This window comes from Micropterus dolomieu, linkage group LG17 (assembly GCF_021292245.1).
Source record: "Micropterus dolomieu isolate WLL.071019.BEF.003 ecotype Adirondacks linkage group LG17, ASM2129224v1, whole genome shotgun sequence".
In the NCBI taxonomy this organism is placed as follows: domain Eukaryota; kingdom Metazoa; phylum Chordata; class Actinopteri; order Centrarchiformes; family Centrarchidae; genus Micropterus; species Micropterus dolomieu.
In genome coordinates this window covers 6,548,593-6,564,427 of record NC_060166.1, presented here as the reverse complement: position 1 = coordinate 6,564,427, position 15,835 = coordinate 6,548,593, and the positions used below count along the sequence as shown (strand labels likewise).

At 40.5% G+C, this 15,835-nt stretch overlaps 1 protein-coding gene across 1 annotated transcript in view; it reads right to left on the bottom strand.

Annotated features, from left to right (window-relative positions):
* Positions 1-15,835, bottom strand: part of tpst1 (tyrosylprotein sulfotransferase 1) — a gene marked incomplete at its 3' end in the record, with an annotated part of 837,181 nt that overhangs the window by 298,290 nt on the left and 523,056 nt on the right.

The window sequence follows — 15,835 nt, the reverse complement described above, 5'->3', positions numbered from 1 at the left end:
AGAGATATTTTTCAAATATACAATGCACTTTTTTTGGATGCGCAATAACTTATTTTTTATAATATTAAATATATATATATGGGGTCAGAAAAGGACTGTGAGGAAGAGGTGGACACTGAAGCAAACTGTGAAGGATTTGAGTTTGTCGAGCGCGCCAGGGAAAAGAGAGACCCTATTTGTAATGCAAACTCACTATCCATAGGAGCGGTTCATTGCTTAACGCCAAAATAAGCATCCAGAGACTGGAATATAGAATGCAAAAAACACACACATTGAAAAAAAATAGAAATATATAGACAAATGCTGTATACAGTATGTACAAATAGAAAATATTGGAGCAGTAATAGTTACATATTATTGTAATAGTACAGTGTGTACTATAGCAGTATGTAACATCGGTGCCCAGCGTGAGACAGTGGGAAGAGTTAACTGCATCATGTTTCATCATCATTTTCATCAATTGTTGGTCTATTTAAATGATCACCAGTTTGGAAACTGTTGATTATTGTAAACGCATGAACAAAGTCTTTGACACTTCAGCGCAACCAAACAGCTCAGTGATTAGATTGACCAGTGGCACCATGTAGTGTCCTCACCTTTATTTTCCACCACCAGCACACTGTTGTAGGTCTGTATGTAGAGGCAACATGTACCAAGATACAAGAATATTCCTGGCTCTGAGGGGGAAGAATCCCTCACAGCATTGTCGAGAACGTCTGAACTATTTGTAAATATTGGCTTTTGAAATGTCCTCTCCTTGTAATGCTGCACCCTGTGATTCTGTAAAATGTGTATTTAGCTTTGTTTTTATCATTTAGGACCACAAATTATTGTCCCCAGCATGTTGCCATAGCTGTAGTTGTAGGGGAAGTGGGTTCTCAGGGAAGAGTGTCGTAGCGGACACCAACGCAACACCACCATCACCATCTGTTGAATAGGTACAGAAAACTTTGACAAGGTACTGGATCAGCTGTGGGTGGAATGATTGGAAAAAATACCGAATTATTGTCAGTAGTTGTGATGAAGAGTCAGGCTCACCACCTGGTTTAGAAAAATATTTAAAGGGTACATTCAAACAAAATCACAAAAACAGCATGTTTTAACTGTCCTGTAGTAGTATCTACAGTAGTATTGTTTATAGTTGGGCTGATATTTTTCTGCCGGTCAGATTTCAACAGCAATTTGTCTTTCCAGAAATAGTTTGCCTGCTACTCTGGATCGATTTTCACATTTCAAGTTATTTGTGGCTGGCACGCTAACCGGTGTTAAGCTAGCTAGCTGGTAACATGTTATCTCAAGCCAGCCACAAACAGCCAACCAAGCTAGCTAGTAATCCAGCTAGCAAAAATAAATAAATCCATTTTAGCTAGCTGCTAGCATGATAGTTAGCTCGGTCACTAACCAGAAAGAACCGTTTATTTAAGAGATGTACTTGAACCATTGAATTGACTCTTTCTCAAGACTACAAACCGTGCCGTATCTATTTTGTAGAGCAGTTCATACTCTGGTGAGGGAGTGACATGAAACTGGATTGTGGTGCCGCCACTATTGTGGACTCTAATTATTTTCCACAGTGCAGGGTGGCCTCTTGTTAAAATGTTGGCGTGACTGCGTCCTACTAGGGAATGAAATTTAACTGTTGAATTTTTAAAATGTACTTTTTTTTTCATGCTGCAGATGCCACAAATGGAATTTAAACTCCGCTGCATTGCATTGGAGTGGAGGCTGAGATCCAAGATCTCAAGGTGAAGGCCGAATGTACTGCATGGCTAGATAGAACTAGGGGAACGTGGAAAAACATGTCTTTTTTTTGTAATTTGGATGGTCCCTTTGAATACGGTGAGACAAATCTTCGATCAGTACCAGTTTATAGGGCCAAGATTATATTGTCTCTCTGTACATACAGAATCTAACTGTTGCACATCGTAAAACAAAACAAAAAAAACATAAAATCATTGTCTTTGTTCTGCTTCCCCACCCTCACCCCCGAGACTCTCTACTGTAGTCCATTAACTGATGTTTGTGTTTTGCCTCTTGGCTTGAGCCATTTGATGGTGTTCCGCTTTCTATTGACTTTGTTCTTGTTTTGTTTAAAAATGTCTTCATGAATGTATTTTATATCTGTACTTTTTAAGGTCCCAGCTCATTATGCTAATATCACCACCTGTGAAGTTAATGCACACTCTCTGGTTTTGCCCTTGCTACAGTGAATTTGTAACCTTTTCAACCCATGGATGACAGACTTTTTTGTTACTCTGTAGACTGGCTTCTGCAGTTCAGTCTTAGCTGTTAAAACCCAATTTACTAACCCAGAGAAACAAACTCTTCTTTCTTCCCCAGATCAGTAAACCGTGTCTGGACTGACATTTAAAGTTTCCTCATGACTTTGGCTTGATAACGCGTAGCTTTTCACCTTGTACATGACGTGCTTTGTTCTGTTTTCTTGGCCTTAAGAACAGATTTTAATGCTGTCTTTTGCTCTGCGGAGTTTCTGTTTTGTTTTTTAATGATTTTCTGTTTTGCCACATAATGCCTTATTAGAACACATTGGATTTCTATGTAATTTACTGTTTGGATGATAAAACACAAGTGCACACGCATGCATACACACAAGCATGCATACACACAGTTACTCACATTCGACCAGTACACAAGACTAAGGGGGCTGAAGGAGGTTACTGTTAGGGCATTTGGTTCATTTTGTCAGATCACTGCTCCTTCCTGCGTCGGCTACCGTAAGCCGGCCTCTTAGTCTCTTTTTAGTCAGGTTTTACATATGTACAAAGTATAATTATTGTTTTTTATGTGAGCTCCTGCTCCCAACTTGTCTTAATGTCGACTCTTGTCAATTAGTTTGCTTCAAAATGTTGTTGGGCACAGAGTTTGATCATGTTGGACTTGGCCATGTGTGAAGATGTTATTGTCTTGCTTGCTTATCTCGGAGGTTGCAAGAACAATGAGATGTTTGGAGAAACAGTGTGAGGTGTTTTAAAAACCACTTATACTGAAATAAACTTGCTGAAAATCAAACTCGTCGTACCTTTCTTTTATTCTGTGATGAAGGTTTGTCATGTCGTTAAAAGATCTAGAAATAAGAGTTCTGTTCTGAGTGGAATGTATCTGACATGCATGATGAAAGTGCAAGAAGCATGAACGCTAACGTACAATATACAGATAGCATGTCTGTGCCTCCTTCCTGTCCAACCATGCGTGAACAGTTTCATGAACCCTGGGAAACCATAAGGGGTGCCTACTTTTTTAAGGGGCGACTCCTTTTTTAGCCACTTGGGGGCATTATTATTATAAGTGTAAATATTATCACCTTATAAAGCAGTGAGACGGAACCAAAACAAAAACGTTGCAGGCAGTAAAACCAAAACAATGAGCTCAACAGCGCTAAAATACTCCATAGACCTGAAGGAAACAGCAAAGTCCGGTGATAATTCTCTGTGGGATCATCACTACAAGCGACCTGTGTTGCATTACACACAGCGCTTTGTTACAGTGTTCAAATGAAAATATTGATTATTGCAGCTTTAAATCAGTTTTATGGCTGGAAATATGACTAATGGCGAGGGGGGGGCGCTGAGAGGATTATTGAAAAACACAAGTGACTCAGTGATGACTTGGTTGGTTTCTGGCTCTCAAATCTAAGTTTCCAGTCAACAGAACAAAGAGTTGTCTGTATTCATGGCTGATGTTGAAAATACTTGTACAGTAATGCACATCTATCCAACATATTAACATCCTACAGGCCTATCACTTGGGATAGATTAACTTCTTAGTCATCACACAGTGTTCAGGTGGATGGGGTGTGCACTATTGAACTTTTGAACAAGACAACTTAAGACCTTTACAGACCAAATATCTGGTTTCATGTTATAATCTTTGAGCCTTTCTCATTTTAACTGAAGACGTCTACAGGAGGAAACAAGGCCATTTTCTCTGCGCAGATGGTTGCAAATGCTAATGATAAACTGGCTAAAGGTGAGCCGGTCCCCAGGGCGTGACTGACAGCAACCTTTTGTTTTCACAAGAGGACGAAGAGATAAGCTTTGTGCCTGAACATCTTCACAAATATCTCCTTATGGAAGGCAGGTGATAGGCTGCTTCTGAAGGCGACTGTCAGTCAGCACACGTCCAGTAGAGGGCTAACACAGACAGACAGATTCAAAGCACAACCAGCTAACAGCACAACCCGTACATTTGTGGCTAAACAGTAGCAGAATGTTTGTGGATAAAGTGTGTCCATACGCACCCTCTCTTCCTTAACACATCCATAAAGGGGTACTTCAACAATTCAGTATTACAATCCCATAAAGTTGGGGGCTTTTAAGAAACTTTTATTTTCTGGTATGGGCCAAGCTCCATAAACACTGGATTCTACACTTACATAATGCAATCAATCAGACGTTTTAAACTTAACCAAAGAAGACAAAAAGACTTGCAGCTTGACTTTGACTCTAACAGCAAATACTCTTCACTTGGACTTAATCCTTTTTGTCCTGGATGATTTCCCTTCCAAGCCCAATGATACAACCTTCTTGGTAGATAGTACAGACCAGTAAAGGGACAAATAATTACCTCTTTAGGACAGAAACAAAGTTTAAGACTGGACATAGTTTTAACTGACTTGTGTCGAACCTCTGCAACAGCACCTTTTCATTGGACCCTCTCTGCCTGCTAAAACCATCATCTATCAAAGTCCCACTATGAGACAGACTTTCTGTTATAAGCCCAGGCTGACAAAAACTCCTCCAGTCCCAGAAGTCATATTACAACAGTTTTTTCAGTGGTATAGGTATACTGTCACATAATATACTGTACTGTTAAGTGTAAACTATAGCTGTCACATAGATGGGCATTTAACCTCAGAAATGTAGAGAAGTAAAACTTTATTCTTGTAACATCACAAGGATATACCCCGGTAAAATACAAGGACCTCAAAACTTTACTTAAGTACAGTACTTGATTCAATGTACTTAGTTAATATCCACTGTTCAAGCACCCCTTTAATGTCAGTCGAAAATGAAATCATTTGAAAATATCATGGGGAGCGTTTTGACAGGTGTCCTGCAGAATATTATTTTGTCAGGTACAGCTGGGGGCAGCACCTTATCAGCCCGACAGTGTCCAGACTGACTGACTGACTGCTACTTGATGATGAGTGGAAGGGAGAGAGTGTGTGTGTTTACTGAAGAGTGACTTAACTAACACACACACGCTTATTGTTTTACTTATTGACTTTAAAAAATATTTATTTTTATGGAATCTTTGTATTTTATATATATATTTTTTTTATTATTATTATTTTATTTTGTATTAACACACAAACACAACTTTTGCTGTTTTATTTCCTTGATAGAAATGTATGAAATTCATTGTCCTTATGTACTTTATATATAGCTTTGGCAATATTGTTGCTATACATTCATCATCATTCATAATAAAGCTAATTTGAATTTGAATTTGAATTTGACTTAGATAAACAGTCCTATCCTGTCCTGGGCAGGAAGTGAATGTTACTGAAAACAGAGCACAGTGTTGCATAACATGAACTAACCTAAAAGTATTTCACTCCTTCGTCGGTGAGGCTTGTGTTACCGCTAGTCATTGCTGAAGCTGAAACCAGGCTACTTTAGGCTCGTCGGGCCCCTCAGATTGGCCTCAGGTTGCCGAGGAACAAGGATCCACTTTGGACAAAGCATTCACAGAACTCAGGAGTCAGCCCAAACACAGCTGTGTCTGTGTCAGAGACTGCCACCAGGGGGCAGGAGTGACTCTGCAGCAGCCCTGTCACATCAGCTGATGTTTCATTAAAGATGCATTTCAGTCTGCCTGATCTGTGTCATTTTACTACTTTGTCCAGCTAACCTTCTATGGTTTATAAGCAAGCTCCATATTTTCTGTAAGTTACCCTAGCTCACATACAAAAATGGACTTCATTGTAGCTGTGAATCAGCACATATGTAAGCCATTATCATACATGAGGTTTTTGCGCTGAACTGACGTGCAGAGGGTTGTGTTATGTCACCAGATACATCTGTATGTATACAAGGCAGAGTTGTTTTAAATTTATAAAGAAAATGTCTGACATATTACAGAGGCTGTATGGAAAACATATGCTTGACTTATCTACTCATGGCAGTGTGTTTATCAATTGGTTGGTCCAGAATGAAATATCTTAACAGCTAGCGGACAGATTAACATTTAATTTTGTTGGAATATTCATTGGACCCAGAGGACGAATTCTACTGACTTTGGTGATCACCTGACTTTTCCTCTCATGCCATCATCCAGTCAAACATTTTTTTTGTCCAATACCTTGGTTTATGACCAAATTCCTGCAAAACTAATGACATTCCCATAAGCCTCAGCCGTACACTGTGTTTAATGCTAATTAGCAAAAGTCATAATGCTAATACTAAACTAAGATTGTGAACAACATGATAAACATTATACCTGCTTAGCATCTGCATGTCAGCACTGTCATTGTGAGCATATTAGCATGCTGATGTTAGCATTTAGCTCAAATGTCACATTGATTTGGCTGATGCTATTATCCAGGCCAACTCACACTGTGCATTTTGATCATGTTGATACAATGCAAAAAACAAAGAAGCGCTTCAACGTCATTAAATATGCTGAACTGCTATAAGTGCTACTTTGAGAAACAATAAGAGATAGATACACTTCTAAAATGATCCAAATGAAGCATTCTGAGAAGATAAAATCAGTATTTTGCCTGAACTACTCTAATTCAGACATATGCAATCTGTGATAAGTGGTCACAAAACGTTTCTTCCTTGTTTTAAGCCAAAAAGGTTGGGAAACACTGTCCTAAAGGAAGGATAAACAAGTGGAAAACAGTATAAACTAAACAGCCACTTTGTATCTGTGATGCTATACAACACATTGCAATTTCTTTGTTGATATGCAACCTGTTGATACCTTTAAATACCTTACCTACTAATTATATTTTTAATACATGTTTGCATTGTCTTTATATAGGCAAGGTTAAATTGCTTTGGTGCTTGCTAGATTAGTAGAGATTGTTTCCAAGGCACTAACAGGGAGTGTAAAAACATGCACATCCAAATGCATTAAATACTAGGTGCTGGACCAAAGTACATGTAAAAAACAGAATAATAGAGTCTTTACAGTAGATAATGTCCCCATGAAGATTTATTGTTATACCACCACGAGACATTTTGGGCGCACGCATATACTGTATATTGTGACTCTCTGTGGAGGCTTTCTCTGGTCAGTCTTCTGTGTGTGTGTGTGTGTGTGTGTGTGTGTGTATAAGTGTGGGGATGTATGATATGCGCTGGTTGTTATTGCTCTGATGTTGATGTTTGACATTACGCCCCCAGCTTGCGGGTGATATATCTCTTGTGTTTGCTTTGTCTCACCATTGCTGTGGTATTGTTTACTTTGCCATTCAACATTACCACCTCTATACATTAGCAGAGGCACCGTTAAATGAGTTAGGTTACATTTCCCTCTTTCTGTTTTCTCCTTGTTATCACATTACAGTATGACGGTTCATATCTGACGCTCTAAATGAGTCAGGTCACATTTTCCTCTTTCAGTCAGCTTCTTGTTATCACATTACATTATGATGTGTCACACCTGATGCTCTAGTCAGGTGATATTCAGTTCTAATAAGCCATAGGTACTGTACTATGTCTTTGACCTGACAGATAAGTATATCTTTTTAAGTGTACTATGGAGCATTCTACATTTCCATGATGTGCTGCTCAAACACAGGAGCATTTTCAGTGCAAGACTTATTCCCCCAAAATGTACCACAGAGCAGTTGTAAATATAAGAAGACTTAGAGTTGCTCATTAGGGAGCTGCTGGTTGCTTTCTAATGCAGCCACTAGTCAAAGGTCAGAAAAGGTCAGATTGTAGTAGGTTCCTGATTATTTCTGATTGGCCGTGGTCAAAGGTCAATAGACTGGCGGCGGACAGTGCGAGGTCAAGAACAGGTGGAAATCTGTGAAAGAGAAACAAGAACAACAGGGACGAGTCAGAGCAGAGAAGAACAAAGCAGAGGGTGCTCAGCCTGACAAAGCCTGGCGGGCCTCAGAGCCTTGCTTCACCATCATGCTCCACTGAAGGACAATTACCACCACAGTAAAGGAGGATTACACTGGTTTGAACAGACCCTCAGCCAGGACACGTGCTTTTCTGCACTCAGCTGAAATGGAGACCTTGTAGGGGGTAGACCTGGATAAATTCCTTCTCATTGCAAAACGGGGACACCACAATTTTCACATCTGGCTATTGTATCAATTTCTTGTTTGTACGTGCAAATATAGGAACCTTTCTAATGTTGACTAATGATTTGACAGGTGAGTCATTGTCATTGTCATCATTTTTATCATAACCCCCAAAAAACAGCTGACTTGGCCAACTTCTAGCTAGCACAACAGATTTGCCATATTTTATCTTTATCTTTATCTTCTAGTGATTTATCTTTATCGATCTGCAAATACAAGAGCCATACCTGTTCGAATGTCAACAAGCCCCAATAACAACAACAAGCCCTTATGGAACATGAGGGTGACTGACCTACAGCTACCCAGGACTGAACAGTACATATGGGAGAAAGAGGCAAACTAACTGCACTCCATGAACGCCTGGCAGCACAAATGAACCAACTGCTGATGCCTGCTAACCCAAGGACAAGAAGGACATGAAGGATCCCCAGAAGGGAATATCATCCAATAACCTCTGCACAACTTGGAAGCTCCTGTCAGGCTATATATATCATAGTGGCTATTTATATAAGGAATCCCTTCAGTCAATACATACTGCCAAGCACCAGCTATGATAGAGCAGTCACTCGAGATTGCAAGACCATCAGATACCCAGCTGGTTTAATAAACTGGCCAAAGGAGGAGATAGAGGCTACTGACATCAAGACAAGAAAGCTCCTCACAATGCATGGAGGGTTCCACCCCAAATCCAGCACCCTGAGACTGTACACCAAGCGTAGTGAGGGAGCCCCAAGGGCTAGTGATGAAACAACAAAGATCCTGGAGTACATGGCCCCAAAAGATGAAGGGCTTAGTGAATACCTCAGGCAGCAGAAACCCGAAGGTGAGGACAAGGAAGTTGAAGAAACTTCATGGAGAGACAAGCCTCTGCACGGCATGTAATAGAAGAATAGAAGAAGTGGCTGATATTCCTACCAGTGGCTGAAAAAGGCTGGACTGAAGGACAGCACAGAAGCACTAATCATGGCAGCACAAGATCAATAGAGGCTGGGGTCTACCACACCAGGCAGGACCCCAGGTGCAGACTGTGCAAGGATGCCCCTGAGACAGTACAGCACATGACAGCAGGGTGTAAGATGCAGGCAGGAAGTGCGTACATGGAACGCCATAACCAGGTAGCTGGCATAGTGTACAGGAACATCTGCCATGAGTATGGGCTGGAAGTCCCAAGGTCAAAATGGAAGACGCCTCCTAAGGTAGCTGAGAATGGCCGAGCTAAGATCCTGTGGGACTTCAAGATCCAGACTGACAAACTGGTGATGGCTAACCAACCAGACATTGTGTTGATCAACAAACAGCAGAAGAAGGCTGCGGTGATAGATGTGGCAATCCCAAGCGACAGCAACATCAAGAAGAAGGAACACGAGAAGCTTGAGAAATACCAAGGGCTGAAAGAGGAGCTAGAAAAGATGTGGAAAGTAAGAGCAACAGTGGTGCCAGTGGTAATCGGAGCACTGGGGGCTGTGACCCCCAAACTGGGAGAGTGTCTCCAGCAGATTCCAGGTAAAACATCAGAAATCTCCCAGGCCTCTGGTAGAGAACCCAAGCTTGAGGATTACACATACCACCCCCTGCAAGGGCTGAGAGGAGGGGATTTTTAATATATATATATGTATATATATTATATTACTTATGGCACAATAAATGTTTAAATAATAAAAAGAAAGAGGTTATTTCACTTCTCTGCTGCATTTTTGACATTTCCCTCTCAGCTCGTTGTGGCCCTCTGGTGGCAGACAGCTTCATGGTCAGAGCCAACAAGCCAAAAAACAAACAACCATTTGACTTGAAGTGTAAAATTCAAATTCAAAACGTCTTTTTTAACTCAATAAATTATACAAGTTTGTTCGATGCAACACAGTATAGATAACAAAACTAAAACACACAACTCAACACATTACTTACTAGGCTACTTTAAGCAGTGCGAGTAAAATATGCATACCAGGGTTTATAGCTATTAACACACGACATTTCTACATTTATTTCAGAGAAAATGAAACAGGAATAACATTTTGGTTCAGTAATAGCGTTTTCTTTTTAAATTTTCACTTCCGTCTAGAGCCAGAACGGGAAGCGCGCGCCTGTCTCGTTCTTTCACAAAAAGACATCGCGTGAGCGTTTTTTCAGTCTGTCCGAGGGGCAAGTCAGACAGCGAGGTAACTTGCGACAATAGATTTTCTATTTTCTATTTTCTGACATAGTTCTGCAATGACAACCATGTTAAACTGATCCACAATAGTTATACAGTCAGTTTGAATGCGCTAGCAGAGAGTTTTTATTTCATTTTGGGCTGTTATTAATCATCCTGTCTGTCGCCCTCGTTAAGTGAGTGGAGAGTGTGAACGTCCCGTCTGAGGAGAGAGACCCCCCCCCCGGAACTGTCCACCGCATCTCTGAAGGTATGTCTAAGTTAGCCACCGGGTTGAACTGTTTTCTAACTGTTACGGACAAAAGTTAGTGTTGTGTCTGTTTCTGATGGATAGCCTGCATTGTTTGGACCGGAGACTGATGTCGACACGTTTGGCCACTTCACAGCCACAGGCCAGGGCGTGAAGTCGGTCTTTTGAACACGGTCAAACCCTTTCACATTTGTACATTTAGACGAAAAGTAGCCTACAGTCGATCAAACATTTTGAAACATTTACAAGGTCGACCTGAACAGCAGGCTGCTCAGTATATTACATAAAAACAACGTTATGCCACAAGCCGTGGTTTAGCAATCTTATTCAGCGATAAACAACAAAAGTGTTTGTTATGACGTGCAACGCTGGTCGTGAACGTATCATCACTGATTTTGGAAATATCGTTTAGTGTTACGGACTTATTAGAATGGAACAGTGGTGCATTATATGGTATTATAATGGATGTAATACTGGATGTCTATTAGTTGCAACACTTTTCTTTTCTGTGTTATCCCCATGTATTTTTTTCTTGGAATGTCTGGCATCCATTACTCTTATCTGTACATTTGTTGTGACAGGTTTTGCTTTTTATGAACTGGCCTTGATCATGAGGTCACCTGTGTGTGTGTGTGTGTGTGTGTGTGTGTGTGTGAACCCTGTTGCGACTGTACAGACTGAAACAGGTGTGTCCTACAGCCGTACATAAAACGTTCCATCTGTTATGTAAACCGGCCCAGATCTCAGCCCACTTGAACAGCTATGGGAGACTCTGGAGTGACAACGTGTTAATTTGCTATCCACCACTATCATTTACTTACAATTGGGGGAATGTGTTTCGGGAAGGAAGAAATCACTCCAGGAGAGTTCCACACACAGAGAATTACTGCCAAGCACTGAAGCGGTTCTGGGGGATTGTGTTGGAACAACACCCGAAGAAGATTATGTGAAGAATTGTATAATTGGCATCACCCATGGGCAACATAAAAAAAGACACTGTGTAGGCCTACTGTTTTTTCAGATTTAGTTATTTGCTAAATTAAAATTTTTATATTTATATTATTTCTTTATATATTCTATATTTCTATATACAGAACCTATATTTTTGACTTTGTCGTCAATCCTTCGGGATCGCATTCAATTTTGTTGTACTCTGTGCAATGACAATGAAGGAATCTGAATCTGTATTCTATAATCAGAAACAGTTTTTTCCCCAGGTCTTCCTGATGGCTGCCGACGGCTACATCCCTACTAAATTTGTCAATATGCTTGAGAACTCCTTTTACTTCGAAGGTAAAAGTGATTTTATGTTTTATTCATTCTCAATAGGTAAATTAGATGTAACTACCATATGGTATAATATACTGTATATTGTATTTATTATAAATAATATAACATAACCCCTATTCTTTTTTGAATTTTTGTATATAACTCTCTCTAAATCTTCTCTTTTACTGTCCACTGCTCCTTATTCAAAGATGCTGAAACAGGTAATACAATCCTTATGCTTCTGATTAAAAATAAAGTACAGTACATTTGTGGCACAGTGATGCAGTTTCATGCTTTCCCCCCTTTATTTATTTATAGTAGAATACACAAGTGGTGATAGCGTGCATGATGTTTCTGGTGTTATAACATGTTTTTCTCTAAAATGCAGATTGGGATGAGGACACTTACAGGCTTTCCAATCAGCACTGTAAACATTTGATCCGAAGCAAGGACAACAAATGCCTGCTTTTAAATGATGACAGAAAATTTCAAGCCGAAAACCTAACTAAAAGTCAGCAAAGACATCCTGGTAAGATGCAGCCTAATACAGCAACATTTAGCAGGGATGTGATTTTTCCGACCTGAAAATGTGATGCACGAGAATCATGCAGATCTGCGGTACAGGACCTGGCCGAGTGAAATGGAAAGGATCTAGGTTGACGTGTGTAAAGTTTTCTTCCTTTCTTAAGTATCAAGGATGTTCGTTTACGCTCAACTGCCAATTCCACACCTGCGCAGTGTGTACCACAGGCGCTCTCGCGCATCAGTGGTACGTAACGTTTTGGGCAGTAATAGGCCTACTGCAAAATTACTTTTCCCAGTAAAGAGTAATGTAACGGAGTACTATTTCCAAAACAGTTGTACAGTATAATTACACTTACTAATCCAAGTAACGGTGCGCTACTGAACGCACCATCCCTGACGTGAATACGCGACCGCGCTGCAGCTCAGCGGCACCGGACCTTATGTTGTTAAAGTCAGCTGTTAGCCAAGAAGCTAAAGGACAACTGGAGAACAGGGAGAGAGAGGTATTTTCGAAAGCTGTAAGTAACGTCATGGCCATTACTGTGTCACAGTCTAAGATGCAAAGAACATTGTCGTCCGTTGTAAACCAGCAAAAAGTTTTCAACCGCGAACAGTTCTACATTTATACTTAGGCTAATTGAAGCATCAGCTAAAGCAGCACAGCAACGTGAAACTCAGAGAGAAACTCCGGCCGCTGCTGCCAGTGATGCTTGGACTCATCGGGAGAGAGTGGCGTTATATCAGGCTATCACCCAGTAGTGGGCCTAAGTAGAGTAGCTAATATTACTTTTTTAAGGAGTAGATCTATAGCCTATGCTAAGTAACTAGTAGGTAATGTTATTTCTGAGTAACTTGCCCAACACTGAGTTGACAGTAAGGATCAGATAAATTGGGAATGTTTTCATTATTGTTTGTTAGAGGCTATGTCTAATGTTTACTTTGACTTTGTTGTCTATTGATCACTCATGTAGCCTATATTTACACTTTGCTGTGTGAATGGTTGCTTTTTAAGTCGTCCTTTTATTAAAGGTTTTGGCACGTTATTAAATAATTTCTTGTGAATGGTTGTGACAGGGTTTAGGCTCTATAAGGCCTTTTCACATGGGTCGCTCCGCGTTCCTCTTCAACAGACAGGCAAACAAGCGCTCAACGTGGTAACCAGGGCAACGGCTTCTGTGTGACTGGCGCGATCTCGTTAAACTGTCGCGGTCGTTCTCGTCTCACGCACACGCCCGCCCGCTGCCAGAGTTGAAATGTCAAACTTTTTCCTACAATTTATCAACAGATAGAGACTGATCAGCTGTTTGAGTTTCCTGAAGAATAGAAATGTTTCTTTAACAGTCAGGCCACCAGGTCTTAAACAGGCAACAACCTTTGCTGCTGTCTCTTATTCATTAAAAGTCATCTATTAACTTCAACTGAACTAATTTGAAAGTTAGTAGTTACATTGTTTAGTTATAGACTCAATTATTTCATGTTGCACATTTAGCTGTTGAAGTTTGGTAAAAATGAATACAAAATAATTATTATTATAGAGAGGTTGCGATGGTGCAGTGGATTAGACCCTTGTCTTTGATTCCCACTGCAACACATCCATTAAATAACTATTGTCATGGGTCCTGCTTTACCTTCATGTTAGAGCCGCCGCCAGTTTAATCGGGGTGTCGGTTGGTCTCAGTATATTTTCCTGCTTTTTTGCCCTTTGCCAATCACATGCCTGATTTAGCCTTTACATGTGGGTTTCCACTTTCATTAACAAGTCCAGTTGCCCTTGATTTTAACCTCCGTTGGATAACTATGACCTGGATGACTGAGAATCTTCATAGACACCATTTCTACATGTTTAACGTTACCTTACAGACAGGTGTATTCATAAAGTATTTTTACTTGCAAAGGTTTTATTGCACATACTTGCAGTAACGAGTGTCATCAACTAACGTTACAGTATTTTGGAGCTAACTTAACCCTCACCGTATTCCACTGCGATGATGTGATCTCAACATCTGCGTCTACACTGGAAACTCTAAATGCTCTTATAATTTTCATTGTTGTTGTATCAAAGTTATTGATCATAGAGCCTGGCAAACTTTTGAGCAAATCAATCAGTCATTGTCACATTTTGCATCATGTTCCCCTGTTGCTTATCCTGTGTTTCTTTTTTAGAGTGTCATTTCAACATCCACAGATACAATAACAATGACCAAAGTAATAAGAGGGCAGTCATGCTGTATGCTGTTATTGATGGCAAGAAGATGGTGGCATGCTGCAGCGAGAAGCATGAAATTGATCCTGAGGCAATGGTGAGTGTAATATACACGTGTGTGTGCGCACACACACACGCTGGTCATATAATTAGAATATCATCAAAAAGTTGATTTATTTCAGTAATTCCATTCAAAAAGTGAAACTTGGATATTATATTTATTCATTCCACACAGACTGATATATTTCAAATGTTTATTTCATTTAATTATGATGATTAAAACTGACAACTAATGAAAATCCCAAATTCAGGATCTCTGAAAATTTGAATATTACTTAAGACCAATACAAAAAAAGGATTTTTAGAAATGTTGGGCAACTGAAAAGTTGGAACATGAAAAGTATGAGCATGTACAGCACTCAATACTTAGTTGGGGCTCCTTTTGCCTGAATTACTGCAGCAATGCGGCGTGGCATGGAGTCCATCAGTCTGTGGCACTGTTCAGGTGTTATGAGAGCCCGGGTTGCTCTGATAGTGGCCTTCAGCTCTTCTGCATTGTTGGGTCTGGCGTATCGCATCTTCCTCTTCACAATACCCCATAGATTTTCTATAGGGTTAAGGTCAGGCGAGTTTGCTGGCCAACTAAGAACAGGGATACCATGGTCCTTAAACCAGGTACTGGTAGCTTCGGCACTGTGTGCTGGTGCCAAGTCCTGTTGGAAAATGAAATCTGCATCTCCATAAAGTTGGTCAGCAGCAGGAAGCATGAAGTGCTCTAAAACTTCCTGGTAGACGGCTGCGTTGACCTTGGAGCTCAGAAAACACAGTGGACCAACACCAGCAGATGACATGGCACCCCAAACCATCACTGACTGTGGAAACTTTACACTGGACTTCAAGCAACGTGGATTCTGTGCCTCTCCTCTCTTCCTCCAGACTCTGGGACCTTGATTTCCAAAGGAAATGCAAAATTTTCTTTCATCAGAGAACATAACTTTGGACCACTCAGCAGCAGTCCAGTCCTTTTTGTCTTTAGCCCAGGCGAGACGCTTCTGACGCTGTGTCTTGTTCAAGAGTGGCTTGACACAAGGAATGCGACAGCTGAAACCCATGTCTTGCATACGTCTGTGCGTGGTGGTTCTTGAAGCA